Source organism: Balaenoptera acutorostrata, chromosome 16 (assembly GCF_949987535.1).
Source record: "Balaenoptera acutorostrata chromosome 16, mBalAcu1.1, whole genome shotgun sequence".
Lineage (NCBI taxonomy): Eukaryota > Metazoa > Chordata > Mammalia > Artiodactyla > Balaenopteridae > Balaenoptera > Balaenoptera acutorostrata.
In genome coordinates this window covers 8,047,805-8,069,358 of record NC_080079.1, presented here as the reverse complement: position 1 = coordinate 8,069,358, position 21,554 = coordinate 8,047,805, and the positions used below count along the sequence as shown (strand labels likewise).

The 21,554-nt window shown below is 51.0% G+C and overlaps 1 pseudogene; it reads right to left on the bottom strand.

Annotated features, from left to right (window-relative positions):
• Nucleotides 1-559: 559 nt before the first annotated feature.
• Nucleotides 560-21,554, bottom strand: part of LOC103001539 (elongation factor 1-alpha 1-like) — a 123,120-nt pseudogene continuing 102,125 nt past the window's right edge.

Below are 21,554 nucleotides of genomic sequence, written 5' to 3'. Positions count from 1 at the left end.
CATCAAAGCTGTGTTTGGAGGTAAATTCATAATATAAAGATGCCTTCATTATTACAATAAAACAACACAGTTTCCACTTCTGGGATGACTGAGAGAGTAACTCCATGGAACCAGCAAAGCTGGCAAAAACTATTTAAAAAAAAAAAAAAGAACAACCATTTAAAGTCTCTGGGAACTGTCCTAAGGGCATGTGACAAACAAAGAAACATCTACTCAGCAAAATCTACTAAAACTCAGTAAGAACAGCAAGAGTCTGTGGCATTTCAGCCACAACCTGCTCTCTCCCTCCCCCACTCAAGCTCAGCTTGACAGAAGCTTCCCTCCACATGGGTGTGGCCAAGAAGTCGGGGCTCCCTCACCCTTCAAATCCTAATAAAGGCTTACATATCTCACCAGGAGGGACAGGCCACCAGCATGTCTCATTCCCCCCAACTCCAAGTTGAGAAGGCTAAATTCCTGGTGAGTGTGACCGAGAGGTCGGGACAACCTTCCTCCAGGCCACTGTCACGGGACAGAGGCTCTACCCCAGGCCGGGCAGACCCAGAGGACTGGGCCCCCCAACCGCCTCACCACAGCTTGCTCATGGGGCACAGTTTCCAAGAATAGGCAAGCTGAGGAGGCCAGAAGCACCCAGAACTAGAGCTCAAAGAGTTGGCACAGGGGAGATTCAATCCATGAGAAAAGAAAGCTCTCTGAAGTGCTCCCAAAGGAAATGACTTTATTTAAAACAGAATGTGAGGAAGTTCATGCCTAAGGGCACTCTTGAAAACAACAGCCTCTCTTAGTTAAGAACAATAAGCCAATCCCAAGCTAGATAGTTCACCAGAGAGAACCAGGCAAAGAGACAGACAAGAAGAGCCCTCCTGGGCTCCAAACAAACCTCAAAACTGGCCTCACAATCTACCCCTGCCTGAATTGGTTTTTTTTTTTTTTCTCATTAAACTTTTTTAATGGGTCTCAAATTCTGTGACAGATTTTTGGTCAAGTTGTTTCCATTAAAATGTACTGATTTTAAAAACTAATAACTTAAAACTGCCACACACAAAACAAATGGTCCACAAAACATTCTCCTTTCCTTCTGAAGGTTTTACGATGCATTGTTATCACTAACCAGTCTTTTGCTATTAAACTTAAATGGCCGATTGAGACATACAGTTCTGAGACCGTTCTTCCACCACTGATTAAGACTGGGGTGGCAGGTATTGGGGATAATATTCATTTAGCCTTCTGAGCTTTCTGGGCAGACTTGGTGACCTTGCCAGCTCCAGCTCCCTTCTTGTTCACTGCTTTGATGACACCCACAGCAACCATCTGTCTCATGTCACCAACAGCAAAACAGCCCCGAGGAGGATAGTCAGAGAAGCTCTCAACACACATGGGTTTGCCAGGAAGCCATATCAACGATGGCAGCATCACCAGGTTTCAGAATTTGGGGCCATCTTCCAGCTTTTTCCCAGAATGACGATCAGTCTTCTCCTTCAGCTCAGCAAACTTGCAAGCAATGTGAGCTGTGTGACAGTCCAGCACAGGTGCATATCCAGCACTGATTTGGCCTGGATGGTTCAAAATAATCACCTGAGCTGTGAAGCCAGCTGCTTCCATCGGTGGGTCATTTTTGCTGTCACCAGCCACATTGCCACAACGAACATCTTTGACAGACACGTTCTTGACATTGAAGCCCACATTGTCCCCAGGAAGGGCTTCACTCAAAACTTCATGGTGCATTTCAACAGATTTCACTTCAGTTGTCACGTTGACTGGAGCAAAGGTGACCACCATGGCAGGTTTGAGAACACCAGTCTCCACTCGACCCACAGGAACAATGCCAATACCACCAATTTTGTAGACGTCCTGCAGGGGCAAACGCAAGGGCTTGTCAGTTGGGCGAGTTGGTGGCAGGATGCAATCCAGAGCTTCAAGCAGTGTGGTCCCACTGGCATTGCCATCTTTTCAGGTGACTTTCCATCCCTTGAGCCACGGCATGTTAGCACTTGGCTCCAGCATGTTGTCACCATTCCAGCCAGAAATTGGCACAAATGCTGCTGTGTCAGGGTTGTAGCCAATTTTCTTAATGGAGGTGCTGAATTCCTTAACAGTTTCCTCGTATCTCTTCCGGCTGTAGGGTGGCTCAGTGGAATCCGTTTTGTTAACTCCAACAATGAGTTGTTTCACACCCAGAGTGTAGGCCAGAAGGGCATGCTCAGGGGTCTGCCCATTCTTGGAAACATTAGATGAAAAATTCACCAGCACCAGCTTCAAATTCACCAGCACCAGCAGCAACAATCAGCACAGCACAGTCAGCCTGGGCGGTGCCTGTAATCATGTTTTTGATGAAGTCTCTGTGTCCTGGGGCATCAGCGATGGTCACATAGTACTTGCTGGTCTCGAATTTCCAAAGGGAGATATCACTGTTGATACCACTCTCGCGTTCAGCTTTCAGTTTGTCCAAGACCCAGGCACACTTGAAGGAGCTCTTTCCCATCTCGGCAGCCTCCTTCTCGAACTTTTCAATGGTTCTCTTGTCGATCCCACCACATTTGTAGATTGGATGGCCAGTAGTGGTAGAGTTCCCCGAATCTACCTGTCCAATGACAACGATGTTGATGTGGTTCTTCTCCTTTCCCATTTTTGCTTAGGTTTAGCAGTGGTTTTCACCACACCTGTGTCCTGGTGGCAAACCTGTTGCGAAAAAGCCCCCTGCTTGAATTTAATGGGATCAGGCTGTGGAGCAATCTATGTCCCTGGACATTTTTGAAAACAATAGAGCAATCAGCAGGTGGACTCTCTTACCTTCTGCTGGGCTGGGTGTATTCCCAATTGAAGCAAACAGCTTAACAAAGAAATCCCACTACTGGGCATATACCCTGAGAAAACCATAATTCAAAAAGAGTCATGTACCAAAATGTTCATTGCAGCTCTATTTACAATAGCCAGGACATGGAAGCAACCTAAATGTCCATCGACAGATGAATGGATAAAGAAGATGTGGCCCATATATACAATGGAATATTACTCAGCCATAAAAAGAAACGAAATTGAGTTATTTGTAGTGAGGTGGATGGAGTTAGAGTCTGTCATACAGAGTGAAGTAAGTCAGAAAGTGAAAAACAAATACAGTATGCTAACACATATATATGGAATCTAAGGAAAAAAGAAAAAAAAAAAAAAGAAGGTCATGAAGAACCTAGTGGCAAGATGGTAATAAAGACACAGACCTACAAGAGAATGGACTTGAGGATATGGGGAGGGGGAAGGGTAAGATGTGACAAAGTGAGAGAGTGGCACAGACATATATACACTACCAAATGTAAAATAGATAGCTAGTGGGAAGCAGCCGCATAGCACAGGGAGATCAGCTCTGTGCTTTGTGACCACCTAGAGGGGTGGGATAGGGAGGGTGGGAGGGAGGGAGATGCAAGAGGGAAGAGATATGGGAACATATGTATATGTATAACTGATTCACTTTGTTATAAAGCAGAAACTAACACACCTTTGTAAAGCAATTATACTCCAATAAAGATGTTAAAAAAAAAAAAAGAAAGAAATCAGAAAAAGACACAATCAAAGACAGCCCTGCTAAGACCACCGTCATCCCAGGGTGGTGGGCTCATGCTCATGCCCAAGGCTGTACCCTCTGAGGATAATGAAGGCTCTAAAATTATTTTTTTTTACGTCTTTATTGGAGTATAATTGCTTTACAATGTTGTGTTCGTTTCTGCTGTATAACAAAGTGAATCAGCTATATGTATACCTATATCCCCATATCCCCTCCCTCTTGCGTCTCCCTCCCACCCTCCCTACCCCACCCCTCTAGGTGGTCACAAAGCACAGAGCTGATCTCCCTGTGCTATTCAGCTGCTTCCCACTAGCTATCTATTTTACATTTGGTAGTGTATATATGTCCATGCTACTCTCTCACCTCGTCCCAGCTTCCCTGTCCCCACCCTCCCTTTCCTCAAGTCCATTCTCTACGTCTGCGTCTTTATTCCTGACCTGCCCCTAGGTTCATCAGAACCTTTATATGTGTGTGTGTGTGTGTGTGTGTGTGTGTGTTAGCAGATGGTATTTGTTTTTCTCTTTCTGACTTACTTCACTCTGTATGACAGACTCTAGGTCCATCCACCTCACTACAAGTAACTCAATTTCGTTTCTTTTTACAGCTGAGTAATATTCCATTGTATATATGTAAGGCTCTAAAATTGATTGTGGTGGTGGATGCACAATTCGGGGAATATACTAAAAACCATTGAGCTGTGCACTTTATTTTTTTATTTTTAAAAACATTTTATTGGCCTATAGTCAACTTACAATGTTGTGTTAATTTCAGATGTGCAGCAAAGTGATTCAATTATACATATACATATATTAGTTCTTTTTCAGATTCTTTTCCCATATAGGCTAATACAGAATACTGAGTACAGTTCCCTGTGTTAGAGCTGTGCCCTTTAAATGGATGAACTATATGATAGGTGAATTGCATCTCAACAAAATTGTTAATAAAAAAGCAATACAAAAAGTGAATGACCTCCATATTCATCGCAGTATTATTTCAAAGGATCCAGTCTTAAGAAAGAAAATAATGCAATAAAAACAAAACTAAATGACTTGGACAATTGAAAAGATGATGGAATTAATTTTAAAAATTAATTTTTGGACATCTTGCCACTCCTGTTTCTCTTTAAAACAGTCCGGATTTCTACAAAATGGTTTCAAGTGCTCCCTGAAAAACCCTCATTTCTAAAGACCTTCTCTTATTTGACTCTGACTTTGAATGGAAAAGTCAGAGTCAAATAAGACTCCTTTCTTTCTTTTAATACTTCCTTTCTTTCTCAACTGTGGGCCAGGGGCTCACACCACTCTCCTGTCCATTCCTTCGGCTGCCTTTGCTCCTGTTGGGGAGGAAGAAATTTTTCTCTACCTTCTAGTTTCTTCTGTCAGGTCTAAGAAATAAATTGACATGAGAAAGATTAATAGGAGAAAATCAAACAAAAGTTTAACAACATATATACATGGGAGAGACCCAGGAAAACTGAATAACTCACCAAAATGGCCAAAGTCCTCATTAAAGACAACAGAGGATGTTGGGAGTAGTAGTTTGGGACTTTGAAGGGGAGAAAGGCAATTCACCTGGAGATGGAAAAGCACATGTTTAGTAAATAAATGTTTGCTGGGCCCTGCAGAGACAATGGGACACAGAGTAGACTCTGATCTCTAAGTGTTCCCCTACCACACCTAGTTTGTATTCTCTGCAGACGTCTGGTGATAGCTCTATTCCTGTAATAGGCCCTCTATCTACATTTTTCAGGCGATTAAGGGGGTAGTTCAAAGTTTCTTCCTGAGTCTTTTGGGCCTTGATAATTTTCAGCTTGAAATAATCAACATGCCAGAGACATTTTGGGGTGACAAATTTTGTTCCCTACACTCTAAACAGACTCGATCCCATGCTTAGAGGTGGCCTGGGTTCCAAGGAAACCCAGGGTCTCCAATTAAAGGCTGCTTAGTCTGACAAACTTAAGTTCAACCAAAGGTGAGTGACCCAGAAAGTAACAACCACATCCAATGAAATGGATAGGGACCATCGGGCCCCTGCCTCTTTTGTCTGCCGTCTGGGTTATGGAACCGAACCTAGTAACCACAGCAGGGCTGGTGAGAGGTGATGGATGCCAGGCGCTGGATGCCCTTGACTCAATCCAATACCCACTGGTGTTTATAAACCCAGCTTCTGGAGATCTTCTCTGAAGGCCAAAACTCTTGGTCGGGTTGGAGGAAAATAATCCAACGGCCAAGACACAGCAACAGTGCCATCATGACTCCCCACATGAACCTGCTTCATCCAGCAGGGCCCTGGCACAGCGGACTGTTCAGCTGCCACCGCCGGTTCTCTCTGGGTTGAGCAACAGAGCACAGAGATCTTCCGAGAGCCCACCCAGCGATGTTGCCCTGGCAAAGCCCCCGCCGCCTGGGGAGAATGTGGGGAGGGGGGAGGACTTGGGAGTCAAGGTGAAATCTTAGAACAGGGGGACACTCAGGCCACATCTCCTGCTGCTGATGGCAGGTGGACATGGTGCCCTCGGACCAGGCCACTGGACACGGTCTAAGACAGCCGCTCTCCCAGGGAGCTCCGGGTCCCATTAGAGGTGCAGCAATCCTGCGGTTAGCCTGATTTTTCTCTCTACACAGCTGTGAAAGGACAGTTTTCCAGGCCCACAGCAGAGCCTGGCACCTCTGCAGAGCCGGGGGCAGAGAAGGGGACTCTGGTGCAAGAGTATTGCTGGGGAAGGTGAGGTCTCAACAGGATGGGAGATCTTCAGCCTTCTGACGCTTCTGATGCTCTGCTCTGGGGCCTGGTCACTGGGGGCTCCTCCCTCCTCTGACTCTGTCATGGATTGAATCATGTCCCCCCAAAAGATATGGTGAAGTCCCAACCCTTGGTACCTGTGAAGGTGACCTTATTTGGAAATAGGGTCTTTGCAGATGGTTCTAGTGAAGTTAAGATGAGCACCGGGGTAGGCCCTTCATCCAATATGATTGGTGTCCTTATAAGAGGAGCAGATTGAACACAGAGACACACAGGGAGAATGCCACGTGACGATGGAGATTGAAGCTGCAGGGAGAAGGCAAGGAAGGATCCTACCCAGAGTCTCGAGAGAGCACAGCCCCTCTGAATCTTAGCCTCTAGGACTCAACACGGGCTCAACACAACTCTCTCACTGGGCTCCAGCATGAACCTCCAAGTCAAGAGACTTCTAGTTATTTCTACGTTTTCAACAGCAGGAAGGAAAAAAACAACTTGGATCTGAAAAGCAGAGGGAGAATTAAGAAATTAAGAAACTGGATTCCTGTTGTCTTAAGCCACCCAGCACACAGGGCTTTGCTGCAGCTAACACGGGTCCCAAATTCTGAAGCCTAATCCCACCCACCACCTCTATCCACATCCCATGGGGACACAGAGATGGGGGGGGGCGGCACCTGAGAATCCACGCTGGAGAAGGAAGTCAGCTGTGGGTGAGGGAGGTGGTCCAGGGGTGCGCAGGACAGGAGAGGGTGGGCACGACAGAGAAACACAAGGGGGTGCTGTCTCCTGGCAGAGCAGGGCCCCAGAGAGTGGAATCAGGTAAAAAGAGGAAGCCTCAGATCCTTTCTAGCTGTGGACTCCGAAATGGCTGGGCCTAGGATCGAATCGTCTCCCCTCTGCTTTTTTGAAACCCTGGAGTTCCTGCCAACAGAACAAAAAGAAAGCCCCAAACACACCTATTTCCTATCTCAACATATGTTTGATAACCCTGCCTTTCCCCAGACTATAAATGACTGCCTCCCCCCAACCCCCTGCCAAGCTCACTCCGGGTTCAACACGACTCTCTCACTGCATCCAGCCTGAACCTCCAAGCCAGGAGAATTCCAGTTACTTCTACTTTTCCAGCAATGGGAAGGAAAAAAACAACTTGGATCTGAAGAGCAGAGGGAGAATTAAGAAAGTGCCTCAGCTCCAGGCATCTTTTTTTTTAACCGCTAACTGGGCAATGAATAATTTATAGCCAAGAATGTTTGTAGGGGGATAAAACTGTTGACAAGTCAAGAAAAACCTCTTAGCAGCCTAACGGAGCAATCCATCTTCAAGAAGCACGTTTCAAATGCATAGTTTGTGAAGACGCTGGTTGAGGCTGTTTCCTTTCTCCTTTTTTTTTTTTTTTCCTTTTTTTATCTATATGGAAATCGGTGGGTGCTGAAATATATTTCACTTCAGCATGAACTGGGGCTGAATGATATCCCAGGCAAGAATTAAATCATCGCTTCATACTGCAAGAAATAAACACCAAGCCAGGCAGAGACCCTCGGCGCCCACAGGGGAGGAGAGCAGGGACTTCTGGGGAGCTGAACAGAGGCGTTGGTACTCCACGCAGGACAGCATGCAAAGCCCAGGCTCAGACTCACCGGAGCAAGGGGGTGATGGATCCGGGAGAATGTTCCTCGGGGAGGGCCCCAAGCAAAGTGGTGGTGATTACACAGCTGAGACCTCCCCGTCTTTGAAGAGCCGGCATCCTCCCCAAGTCCTCCTAGATCTGGGCATCAGGAGGCCACTGTGAGGACTTTGTGACACCGGTGGTTGGACCGAAGACAGTACGCCAAGAATCCTGACAGCTACAGGGTCAGTCTTGTATCAAGCGCCTGCTATGTTCCAGGGCCAAGCTCCTTCTGGAGACCCTGTTGCTCGGTCCTCGTGTTGGCTCTCTGGCTGGTGCTGACTGGGCAGTTGGATCACTGCATGGCCCCCCTCTGCTCCAGCAGGACAACTTGGGAGCCAGAGCTCCAGGAGGACTTGTAACATTGCTAAACATCACACAGGTACAGGATGATAGAACCTGGCCTTGAACCTATGTCTCACCCACATGCTGATTCATCTCCCATGGTCTTATGGAGGCCGTATTGGTTTTCCAGAAATCGGCAGGTGTTAGGATGCCCCCCATATTCTCATCCCCTCGATGCTCCCCCTACCTGCTTTGGGCCCCTGACTGACCAAGGGTCGAGTGGTTCAGTAGGCTGAGACCCAAGTCTAGACCACAGCCAAGCAGCTCCCCTGGGGACAGGACAGGTGAGGTTGGCACCATTCCTCGTGACTGTATTAATAATCTATTGCTGTGTAACAAATGACCCCACACTCAGCAGCTCTAAAACAACAAGCATTTTCTACCTCACGGTTTCTGTGCACTTGGATCCCAGGGGCAGCTTGTCTGAGGCCTCTTGTTCAGGGCCTCTCACAGGGCTGGAACCGAGGCGTCTGCTGGGGCTGCCGTCATTTCAAGGTTCAACTCTAAGCTCACTGACATGGCTGCTGCCAAGGTTCCGTTTATCACAAGGTGTTGGATTCATGGCCTCGGTTCCTCACTGGCTGTTGGCCGGAGACATCTCTCAGTTCTTGGCTATGTGGACCCCTCCATAGGGCAGCTCACAACGTGGCAGCTGGCTTCCCTCAGAACCAGCAAGAGAGCAAGAGTCACCCATAACGGAAGCCAGAGACTTTTGTAACGTAATCTCCAGGTGACACCCCATCAGGTGTGCCTTATTCTTTCATTAGAAGCAAGTCACTATGTCCAGTCCACAGTAAAGCAGAGGGCATTACATGATGGCATGAATGACCAGGAGGCTGGGATCATTGGCAGCCATCTTGGAAGCTGCCTACCGCAATAACCAGCTGTATTTGTTATCTAGTGCTGCATAACAAATTAGCCCGAAGCTTCATGGCTTAAAACAGCAATAATTGTTTATCACCTCTCACAGGCTCTGTGGTCAGGGATTCAGGAGCAGCTTGGCTGGACAGTCCTGTCTAGAGGTCTCTCACAGGACTGCAGTCAGATGTCAGCCAGGGCTACAGTCTTCTGAAGGCATGGCTGGGGCTGGAAGGTCCACTTCCAAGTGGCCCACTCACATGGCTGGCAAGTTGATGCTGCGTGCTGGTGGGAGTCCTCAGTTCCTTAGCACATGGGCCTCCCCACGGGGCTGCCTGAATGTCCTCACAGCATGGCGGCTGCCTTCCCAGGGCGTGCAATCCAAGAGATCAAGGCAGAAGCTACAGTGCTTTTATGACCCAGCCTCAGTGTTCAGTCACACACAATCACTTCAGCGGTGTTCTAGTGGTCACACAGGTCAGCCCTGTTCAGTGACAAAGTGGACCACACAAAGGCTTGAATACCTGGAGATGAGGATCACTGGGGGCCATCTCGTAAGTCAACTACCACATCAACAGGGCAAGCCCACCACAGGGTGGAATCATAGTGCTGCAGCCAGGCTGAAAAGGGTACTGAACCCAAAGCCCAGGCATATCATACTCTCTGTAGTTTTCCTGAATGTAACTGGCTCTCCTGGGCCCACGTCTTTGTGATCTTCCCTCTACTTGTCATGCTTTCTCCCACAGTGAGCTCCTACTTAACCTCCAAAGCCCAATTCAAATGTTACCTCCTCCATGAAGTCTTCTCTATTCCTCACACTACTCCCCTGACCTACCCCACCCACAGCATGGCTGTCTCCCCCTCTGTGGGTCCTTATGCAGCTTTTTAAATGCCTTTATTGCCAGCCCATATCTCAGCATCTGTCTGCTTACCCCATGTGCCTGGGATTCCAGGGACCACACACCTTCACCTGTGGATCCTCAGCATCTGGCCAGCCCACCCATAGTGGGCACTCAGTCGCTGTACGATGGAGCCAATTAAATGACTTGCCACAGCTGCAGCTGGTCAGCTCCAGAGCTGCACTGAGGCCAGAGGCAGGTCTCCTGCCTCCTCGGCCCTTTCCTACAGATAGTGGTGGGGTGCTTTAAACACATGTCCTGGGGTGAGCACCTCCCTGGAGCCCTCCCTCAGGCCCTGCCCTCACCTAGGGCCCCTGGTGAGGACCACCCTCGGCTGCCATCCCAGCTCCAGGAAGTGGACACTCCACCCTGCTCTTCATCCAGAGCCAATACACGCCACCTGATCCCCACCTGCCTTGCTCCCTGCTGCGGGGTCCATGGTAAACCTTGCCCCCAGTACTCCTCCAAAGCTTAGCACAGGCTCTGACCCAGTGGAAGGTCCTCACGGGGTGGGGGCAGAGGGCAGGCGAGGAGTCCAAGACGGGACTGAATGTGATCGATGAGCAAGTTTCAAACCAGAGGCCTTCCCGCTGCCCTGTGGGAAGAACTGCCTTCCTGCTTCCGGGAGGATTCGACCTACTGAATGCACAGATGCTCAGAGAGGTGCACGGCACCTAGGGACGCGTTGGTCACCTGAGCAGCTTTGTAACCAGGACAGGGCAGGAGGCTTGGTCCCCTCAGTCCTTCCTTCCTCCCCTTCTTCACCTGATGGAGAGGAAGACTTTCAGCTCAACAACACAGCACGGTTAGCCTGGAGGGCCCATCCATGCGGGCTTGTCTGGAGGCTGCTCCCCGCCATGTCCCAGCCTGGGACACAGAGTAGCCCAAGGGGGAGGCAAGACAGAGCCAGAACAGGGTGGGGGAGGAGCTGGGGGGCAGAAAGGAAAAGAGGGCTGGGGCTGGACCAAAAGGACCCCCAAAGGCAGCCCCCTCTGGAGTCAGCAAGCAACCCTTGGGCTCAAGTGTTTTTCCATCACTGGCCCCTTCATGGAGTCTTTCTGCCCCTGCTCCAGCTCTCCGCAGGACACCTGGCAGGGTGATGTGACTTGGGGCCCCCAGAGATTTGGGATTCTGTAGATCTCGGGGAATGGCGTCTTGTTTTAATATCTCACTACTCATTTTGATATAAACTAGGTTTAAAAGCCCCTACTCTGAAGGCAAAGCCATTAACCCCAATTTTCTGATACAATCCCCATTTCATAGAACTTAGCAATGAAGGTAATTTATACAAAAATGGAAATCATTCTGTTTTTCTACCTATTAAGTCCTTGATGCAAATTAATTTACATATTTAAAAATCTGTTGATGAATCTGGTGATCCAGTTTGGGGTCTTGCAATGTTCCACCACTCCACGCCAAGGGTTTCTTGGTTGTTAAAAAAGAAGATGGAGAAGGTTGGCTTCAGAAGGATATCCAGAATGAACCCTTATAATGGCTTCTTCCAAAATGGATTTACATTGATCCTATCCATTCGTTTCCTCTCATTTCACTTCATGTATAATGGCTTCAGAGTCTGCAGAACAAGCTAGAGAATTAGGCCTGAATATTTGATCTCCCTGGACTCAAGGACCATGTCTGGAGTCCGTGCTGGTCTTGGTCATGTTTCCAGATCTATTACCGTCCTCTCTTCTAGACCAGCCTCTGTGTGACAGCAGTGGTGGGTCTAGGCTTCCTTACCGTTACGCATCTCTCGTTTGGCCCAGTGCCTGGCACACAGGAGGCGCCCAAGAGTAAGTCCCCTCGTGATCCCTGTCAGGGCTCCCTGGACGCCAGCTGCCCATCTACAGTGTGACAGGGCAATGCCTCACCCCTGACAACACATGAAGCCCTCAGAGGAAGGGGCCAGTCACAGCCCTCCCCAGACAGTGAGCCCTGGGAGCTGGCTTGTGTCCCCTCCGTGCAGCACCCCCTGCCCCTGAGGCCCACCTCAGGGGGCTTCAGAAGTGGCTCTGAGGTTTGTGCTCCGAGGTGGCTCAGAGCACAAACACCCCGCACCATCATTCCCTCCAAATCCCCTCAGGTGACAGATACCGCCCAGATGGCAAACGTTGTGCAGCCAAAGACGTCATGACCAGCTACGTATCGTTTCTCAAGGTGGCCCCTGGGAGGAGCGCTCCATCCCTGCTGAGGGCCTCTGGACCACAGCCCTCCCCCATGGGTCGGGGGCCATCAGATTCTGCAGGGGGCTCATCTTCACAGTCACGGCCTAGGGCTGTCCTTGAAAGGTCCAGAAAGGAAAGGGCAACCTTGGCGAGAGGGAAAGGCAGGGCAGATCCTCACTGAAGGCATGGCCTTGACCTTCATCTGACCTTCATCCAAGCAGCCGACCTCACCACACAGTCCAGGAGAAACCAGGACCTCAGTCGGTCCTGCTGGCCTTGCTGACCTTGACCGCACACCACCCAGCCACACGCATCTGTCCCATCCCAGGACGAGCCCAGCCTGTCTGCCTGCCTGTGTCTGTCCCAGAAGTCTCCAGGCCCCTCCAACTGGACCCTTTGCTTCTTAAGATACACTCTGTGTAAGAAGCTTCCACTTTACTTAAAAACATTTGCCATGGTCAGGGTGCCAGTCACAGAGAACCCCCCAGCGCCTCCCCCGTTTAATGTTCTCCCGGGAGTTCATCAAACGAAAACCCTGGTTCTGAGGTGGAAAAGCCTCTTAGGAGGCTAATAGCGAGTGGATAGAGCAATAAATGTAATGATTTAATTCTTCAAGGATGGCTAAACAGGCTGCTGTTTACCAAAGTCTTAGTGGATAATTACTAACGTATAATTACGAAAAGCTGCCGGATTCCAGCTGCCCCAGAAAGGGCCACAGCCCCAATCCGCTCAAGTCACTTTCTGGGAAGGACCCAGGCAAGAATCTCCACTGCCCTCTCTTCTTGCTCCTTCCCTGGCTCTGCCATCACTGGAAAGCTGCCCTGGGTGATTATCTCCCCAGAGACACACACGATGCCTTTAACCCGGCTCCTCAAGCAGCCTGTTTCCCTGTCCCTCTCCAGTTAGAAGACAGGGCACAGTGGGACATTTGCTATAGGAGCACAGCTCTGGGACAAGCTTTGATGGAGGGGCTCAGGGGGTCCCCTGCGGCTCGAGCCCTCCCTGGCTGTCTGGGAAGGTGGAGGGCACGCTGAGGTTGGCCCTTAGGGACCACTGGTCACCTGACCAAGAAGTTGGTCCCAGAGCCCAAGAAAAGAAAGGAAGAAAGTGTGTAACCCATATAGAAAGTGGGCCTCCTGGGGCCTCCCCTGCTCTCACCCCCAGAGGTCACTACATCTCCCATCCTGTGCCTCCTTCCCCAACTCCAAACACACCTCCACCATCCCTCCAAATCCCCTCAGCCACAGGTGCCCCCAGCCCCAGCAGGACAACAGCCCACAAATGATGTCATGACCAGCTATGGTTCCTCAAGCTTGTCCCTGGGAGGAGCTCCCCAGCCTTACCAAGGGCGTTTGGACCAGAGGCCTCACCTGCCTGTCCCTCGGGTCACAGGGCCCATCAGATTCTGCAACACGCTCATGTTCATGGTCATTCTTGGGGCTGTCCAGGTAAAGAAGATGTTCTCTATTGTCATGATCATTGGTCATGGTCACCTTCAAGGTCATGGTTTGGGGCTTTTCCTGCCCTGGGACTAGGTCCTACCTGCAAGTAAAGATATTCTCTGTGGTCATGGCCATTGGTCATGGTCATCTTCAAGGTCATGGCTAGAGGCTGTTCTTGTCCTGGGTAAAGATGTTCTTTATGGTTGTCCAGTCCAGGCCAACAGCTCCATTCTTGCATGTCCTGTAATACCCATTCAAGTGGTCCTTCAGCTGCAGGAACAGGGAGCTCCCTATGCCCAAGTCCACCCATCCTGTGGCAGGCAGTTTCAGGAGGAGGTTTCCCCTACACCAGGCCAAAAGTGGACCCTTGACCTTTGGAGCTAATCCAACAGCCTTAGGGAGCTCAGAACAGTCTTTGCTTTTCCTCTAACAAGACTTCAAACATCAGAGATGCTTCTTCTGTCCCACACAAAGTCTCCTTCATTCCAGGCAGAATGTATGATGCTTTGGCCATTTCTCCAATGCCAGGGTCCAGGTGCCCTTGCCATCAGGGTCACGCTCCATGAGCAGACACCAGCTTGCTCTGTCCTTCTGCGGCGTGGTACCCAGGAGGAGCTGATGGGATCCAACGTGGCCCAGCCACGCACAGAGCTGCAGGAGCACCCCTCCCCACCCCAGGCCCTGCCCAGCTGGCTCCTCCTCCCACGGGCTTCTGTCCTGCTGATGACAATGAGGACGCCGGCTCTCCCAGGGAGCGTTTCAGATGCCAGCGACTGAAGCCTACTCAAATCAGCTCACAAAAAGTGGACTTTAGCCAGAAGTCTGAAAATATGTCAAGGAGCTGAGGGCAGAAAGTGCAGGTATGGAAAATGGTGACCCGAGCCTGGCTGGGACAACTCAGCGGCCTTCTGCAGCCCTGCCCCAGCCCAGCCCGGGGCTGCACGGTTTCTCACCGCTCCTCTCTGATCATCGGATTCTTCATTCTTCCCTCTTCTCCAGAACCCTTTTCTCTGCACCTGCTCAAACCCTCAAACGTGGCCGCCCTAGCTCCAGGGCCACCATCCAACTGATGAATGTCTCCGGTCCCAGTCCAAAATTCTGGGGGGGAACGAAGCTGATGAGCTCATCTTGCCAAAAGATTGGATCTCCTTGGATCAAGCCTCCTCTCTGGTCCAATCAGCTGTGGCCCAGGACAGGTGAGTGCCAGTGTTCAAATACGGGGTTTACCCGGGGGTTGCCCTGGGGGAGGGGGTGGGTGAGCAGACCTGCTCTTCCCCCCAGGAATGTGTTATCCATGCTGCCGAAACAGTCCTTCCATCTCTCCAGCCCCCACCCTGTACTCACAGCGGGACCTGATACAGGGCTCGTCCCCTTGCTCCTGAATCTTTTCCTTTTCTAAGATTGTCCCTCTCGTCAACCAGTGGGTCTTATTCTAATTCTAATTCTGGCTTCTAATATAGATGCTCTTCCTCCATCCTCATGCTGTTCAAAATCTGATGCCTGTGTCTCATGGGTCCCCCTCTAAGCTGCTAACCACCGGCCTAACCCAAGCTGGATGGGCATTGGTGGGGCAACCTTGGGTTCTTGCCTAGGGCTCTGGCGGCTGGAATCCAACCAGCTGGATTGTGGGCAAAGTTCCTGTCTCCGCTGTCCCCACCCTGGCCTCATCCTTCCTGCCACAACCCTGCCCTCTGATAATCACACTGCCCCACACCCCTGACCGAGTCCCAGCCCCATCACGTCAGGGGTCCCCGGGGGGCAGCTCCAATCCCAGCCCCTAGCTGGAGGCCCCAGCTCCACCCATCCCGAAGACCTGGAGGCCTCGGAGCCTCTCTGTGGGATCTTACTGGATGGCAGAATGAACACACATTTCCACTTGAAGTATTTTGACACACAACACTGCTGAGCAGGCAGCCTGGGCTCCTCCATCCAGAAGGCAGCCCTGCGTAACAGGCTGAGAAGGAGGACTACTTCAGCGTTAGGGACCCCTCATCACGGATGCTCAGCCGTCACAGGGAGATGCGGAGAATCCACCAGATTTTGAGGACGCGCTTCTCTGCAACCCACCTCCACAAAGGCGGGGAGCATCTCACAGATGCACATCCCGGATACACCAAACAGGCAGAAAAATCCTCCCACTAACCTGAGCAGCCCCCAGATTTTAAGAGCCATCTCAGCAGGCTTGGTGGGGCTCGTTTTCAGGATTTCCATTAACATTTTCATGACCACGTGAAAAAAAATTGCATTACTAATTCAGTTTCTAGGGAAAAAAATTCCAACTTGCTTTTCTAACTTAATGGTTTTTCAGGAAGCCAGATAAGACTTCCTGAATCTGGAGGCAGTGGGTAAATCATTACTCAGACCATGCTTAGGAATGTTCTGGTGGCACAGCCGGCTTCCTGCTCAGGAAGAGGGATAGTGGGGATCCGGGCCCCTCGGACCACATTTTCCAAAAGTGGCCCTTGTACAGCTCTTTCTTCCAAGGTAATATGTTGTGATGATGGCCATTGGACGATAGTAAATGGCCAGCAGGGGAAGTTGGAGGGGAGTAAGACCACGGGATGGGAAGGTTGGGCTCACCCCATTCTCCTCTCCCCCAGCCCGAAACTATCTACCTCACCACGCCCTGGAGCCAGGTGGCACGTGGCAGGCACCCCTGGGTCCACCTCTGACCCTGCTGCGCCTTGGGGACAGGTGTCACTCCCACTGCCCTGGCCCCGACGGTGCCGGCCCCAAGCCTGCGTCATGCACGGCCGAGCACACAGCCAGGAGGGTGGGGTTACCCCCAGGGGCAAACCTCAGGCAGCAGGCAAGGAGCCAGCAGGTGGCTTGGCCCTGCATCATCTTTCCTGTGGACAGTCCACCACCAGCCTGCAGGTCCCTGTGGAATCGGGCATCATGGCCCCAGCCGTGCCCTCCACTACCCAGGGTTAGCTTTTCCCCTTTTCTATTCTACTCCCTGCACCCTCCTGACCCATCCTGCTTCCGGGAATCAGCTCCCAGCAAGCTTACCGGCACCCAAATCCTCATCTCGGTCTCTCATGCCGGGAACCCAAACTAAGACACTGTCCCTCTCCCCACCCCCAGGGGTCCCACACGAGGTCTGGTGTGGAATCGACCCCTCACCACCCATAAACATCCGCAGGATGAACTAAGGAAGTACCTGTTTTGCGCTTGGTGACATGAAGTTCCCTCCGGAACCGTCACACCAGGAAACTGTTACATAAACTGGGTTTCCGGATGCCCTGGCCCCTCCCTGCCCACCCTCAGCTGCATCCCAGCCAAGCACAGCCGCCCTCAGCGGCCACCGTGGTGCTGTCCGCAGGCCCCGCGGGGAGGCTCGAGGCCAAAGCCGGCCCTTGTCTCTGGGCCCACAGAGGTCTCCTTACCGAGGCCGCCGCCCAGACAGGCATATTCCCGCCTCGCCGGCCCACAGATGGCTCCATGGGGAATGTCGGGGCCATAATTGCTTTCTGCCCAGTGTCTGTCTCGTGTTCAGACACAACTCTCTCGGGGGGTGGCAAAGGACACGTTCACACAGGTCCACATCAGAGGCCTGGACACAGACAGGGGCAACGCCCAACCCCCAGTCACCCTCCCAAATGCCTTCCAGAAGAGTCCATTGAAATGAAAAAGCAGGCCCCACCGGGGACCTGGCAAATTGGAACACAGGAAGCAGAAAGACTGCACAGGAGAAGGGATCCTGCCCAGGGGTCCTAAGCCCAGAGTCCGCCTGCTGGCTCTGCCGGGCAATTCCCCGCCCTCTCCAGGCCTCAGTCTGTCTGAGGAAGAAATGAGGGGCTTGACCTCACCTCCACCCAGAGGCCAGCCCAGCTCTGACCATTGTTCCCTGAACCGTGACCCCAGAGCACCAGGTCTGGGAGATGGGGGTGGGTGCTCCCTGGAAAAGGTGTTCATTGGTCCAGTACCCTTGGGGGGCCCAGCACACAGGAGCCCCTCTTAGAGACGGTCGTGGCAGCACTAAAGGTCCTGAGAAGGCCTGCAGTGCAGAGTCCATTAACATGTGGAGCCCAGGGTTTTCCTAATTCACGTGACCGCAAAAAGGCTTTTCTCCAAAGACTCCTACTACTTCTAACACACATATTGAGAGCTGATGACCCAGGCATTTGACACTGTTACCGAGGTTCTTCTGAGGATTCTGTCTCCTTGGGATGTGGGGTCAGATGAATCTGCTCTGATAACAAAGGCCCTGGCCTTTGTAGAAAGACAGGTGTCTCCAGATGTGTGTCCAGAACAATAGTCTAAGGAACAAAGAAAGGAAACACCTGAAACCTTGAAGGGCTGCTTGTTCCCGTTTGTGATTGAGGGTGCCCAGAGGCAGGGGCACCGGGCATCTCCACCTGGCTGGCCCTCAGCCAGCAGGTCCCTTCTCCCGTCAGCCTCCGTGTGTCCAAAGGTGGAATCGGGGGCTCGGGAAGACTGCCCCAGGCGCCAGCCCAGCTCCGACAATTGCTTCCCTAAACATGACCTCTGGGGGAGAGGGACAGACATGCTGAACCCACACATCCAGCGTGAATCTTAGCTTTCTGGCCCCAAACCTGCCCCTCCTGGGGGGCCCCATCTCACCGCCATCCCTCGAGTTGCCCCAGACAGAAATAAAATGTCACCCTCCTCGCCAACCCGCCCACCCCATTGCCACATCCAGTCTCCAACGCCTAGTAACGCCGCCTGGTAAACAGCCCTCAAATCCTTCCTCTCATCTCCATCCCCTCCGTCATTCAGCAGCAAATATTTACAGAGCACCCCCCACGTGTGAGGCCCCCACCTTAATTCTGCCCGATGTCCCCTGTTCAGACCGTCACAAGAGCCCCCGCAGGTCCTCCTTCCGTGCTGCCCCCAGAGCCTCTTTCCAAAGGCAGACCTCAGCGGTCCCATGGCCCTCCGGGTCACATCCAAACTCCTCAGCCTCACACGGTCTGACCACGGCTGCCTGCCTTTCCTGCTTCTCCGACACTCACCCTTTCCTTGATGCCAAGATGCTGAAGACCGCGTCCATTGCAAGGCGCTCCGGTGAGGATTAACCAAGGCAACGCTCGCACAACACAGAACCCGTGTCGCAGGGTGAAGGGAAGCCTGCAGGATATCACGCTTCTGTGTGCGGAAAGAGAGTCTGGCACTCAATCCCCCCATCACACCTCCCCCAGCTCATCCTCTCCCACACAGACCCCACCTACCTGATGGGAGAAATTAAGCCTTTGAAGCTGTTCACTGAAGGAAGGTGGCAAGTTTGCACCCTGAATTCCACCACTGCCAGCTCTGTCCAGGCCTCTCCTCAAGCAAGGCCCAGGATGCCCTCCCTGGTGAGACACAGAGCCACCCCCAGGGCTGGGGACAATACTCCCCCGCGCCCACCCCACAGGGATGGGCTCCGGGAGAGGCTGTCACTATGGGATGTCACAGTGTCAGCCTGGAGAGGTTCCCGGGCACTGAGGGTTGTAAACACCCCCTAATCACACTTCTCAGCAGGAGCACCTGCTCCCAGGGGCGCACCCCGCAGGCAGCCTCACCCAGGACAGCCGCCCGCACCACGAGGGGCTGCTCCGATGCACCGTGGGTGGGGCTGCGGTGAGGCCGGGCAGGGCCTGAGCCCCTCTCACCTCCAGGGCCTTTCCAAGGCCACCCCTCGGTCACCCCTGAAAAGTGCAGCGGAGTCTTATTTCTAGGAAACGATGGTGCACACTTGTACTCCTGGGACCCAGCCTGCTCTGAGCTGCGAGGGGAATGCCACAAACCCTGGACGGGCTCGGACTGCATCTCCAGGGTCGTGCAGACCTCCCACCTCTGACCCCCCCCCCACCGGTCTGCATCCTCTTCCTTGCTGGGTGGCTCCCTTGTGGTCCACGAGGGCCTCCTAAATGTTACTGTAGCCACGGGTGATGGCGAACAAGTACAGATCCAGGCCTTCCTGCCTTGTCCTTGAGCGGCTGGCCGCCTAACCTGCCCCTGCCAGGTCACTCCTTGGGGACGTGGGTCTCACAGGGACAGGCCCAGGGGTCCTGGGTGGGTGTGAGAGGGGGCTGACACGGTGACTGAGCGGAGTGTCCCCCACGGCCTAGAGGAACAAGTGCGTCTCACCCTGGGGAAGGAGTTGTCTAGGGATGGGTAGTTAAGACACATCTGAAAGGCGGCGTAACCTAAAGCTGCAAGTAACAGAAAGTCTGACTCATAGTGGCTTAAGGAAACAGGGGTTTATCGTCTCACAGTAACAAGAAATCTGAAGGGAGGTGGCCCGACACCGGTTCGGTGACTTAAAGCCACCGTGATTTCTTAGCCTCTTGCTCACAGTTACACAGTAGCTCTTGTGGGTCCAGGAACAATGAGCACAGCCACAGCAAGAGGAGGAGGGAGTAACACGCCAGCCCAGGCTGCGCATCATAACTAAGAAATCTTTACCTGGCCCAAGACTGCAAAAATTTCCTCTTGTGTTTCCATCTTGAGGTTTCATAAATTGTAGCTTTTACACTTAGGATCACTTTTAATATTCTATATGGTATATGGAATGGATTGTGTTTCTTTTCTTTTCTTTTACATATGGATATTTGATTCTACCATCAGCATTTGTTGAAAAGACTATCTTTTCTACACTGAGTTGCCTTTTCCCCTGTGTTGCAAATCAATTGACAATATAGGTATGGGCCTATTTCTGGAGTCTCTATTCTTTTCCATTGACCTTTATGTCTGTTTTTATGCCAATATCACACTGTTCAGATTATTAGAGCTCTATAATAAATCTTTAAATCTGCTAGTGTAAGTTCTCCAAATCTGTTCTTTTTTTTAAGTTGTTTTGGCTATTCTATATAAATTGCATTTCTATATAAATTCCAAATAAGAGTCAACTTATTCATTCCTATGGAAATCCTGCTGAGATTCTTATTGAGTTGAATCTATAGATCAATTTGGGAAGAATTGACATTTCAACAATATTGAGTTTTCCAATCCACAAACATGGTATTGCTTTCTATTTATTTTGGTCACTTAAAATTTCTCTGAACAGTGATTGACAGTTTTCAACATACAGGTCTTTCACATCTTTTGTCAGACTTACCCCATGATAGGCAGAATAATGCCAGTGCCCCAAGATGCCTACATCCTAATCTTCAGAACCTGTGAATATGTTACATTACACGATAAAGGATTTTGCAGATGTGATTAAGTTAAGAATCTTGCAGCGAGGAGGTTATCCTGAATTACCTGTGTGGGCCCAATATCACATATAAGAGGGAGGCAGGAGAGTCAGGGTCAGAAAGATGAAGATGTGACATTGGAAGCAAAGATAGAGATGTAGGGCCGTGGGCCACAAGGAATGAAGGCAGCCTCTAAAAACTGGAAAGGCAAGGAGCATTCTTTCCTAGAGCATCCAGAAGGACCAGCCCTGATGACACCTTGATTTTAGCCTACTGAGACTAATTTGGGACTCCTGACCTGTAGAACTAGAAGATAATAAATTTGTGTTACTTTAAGCCACTAAGTTTGTAGTAATTTGTTACAGTAGCAATAGGAAACAAATACGGATTTTGGTGACAGAAGTGGAGTAGTGCTGTTAACAATACTTAAAATTTTTGGAAGTGGCTTTGGAATTGGGCAGTGGAAAAGCACTGGAAGACTTTTGAGGAGCATTATAGAAAAAGCCTAGAAACATGGATGTTAAAGACCCTACTGGTAAGGACTCAGAAGGAACTGAGGAGTATGGTCGAGAAAACCTATATTGTCTTAGAGAACCCCTAAACATCACAAACAGACTGTTATCTGAAACATGGATGTTAAAAGTGCAGCTGATGGGGGTTCAGAAGAAAATGAGGACTATGTTAATGGAAACTAGAGAAAGGGGATCCTTTCTGCCTATACAGTGGCAGAAAGCTTAGCTAA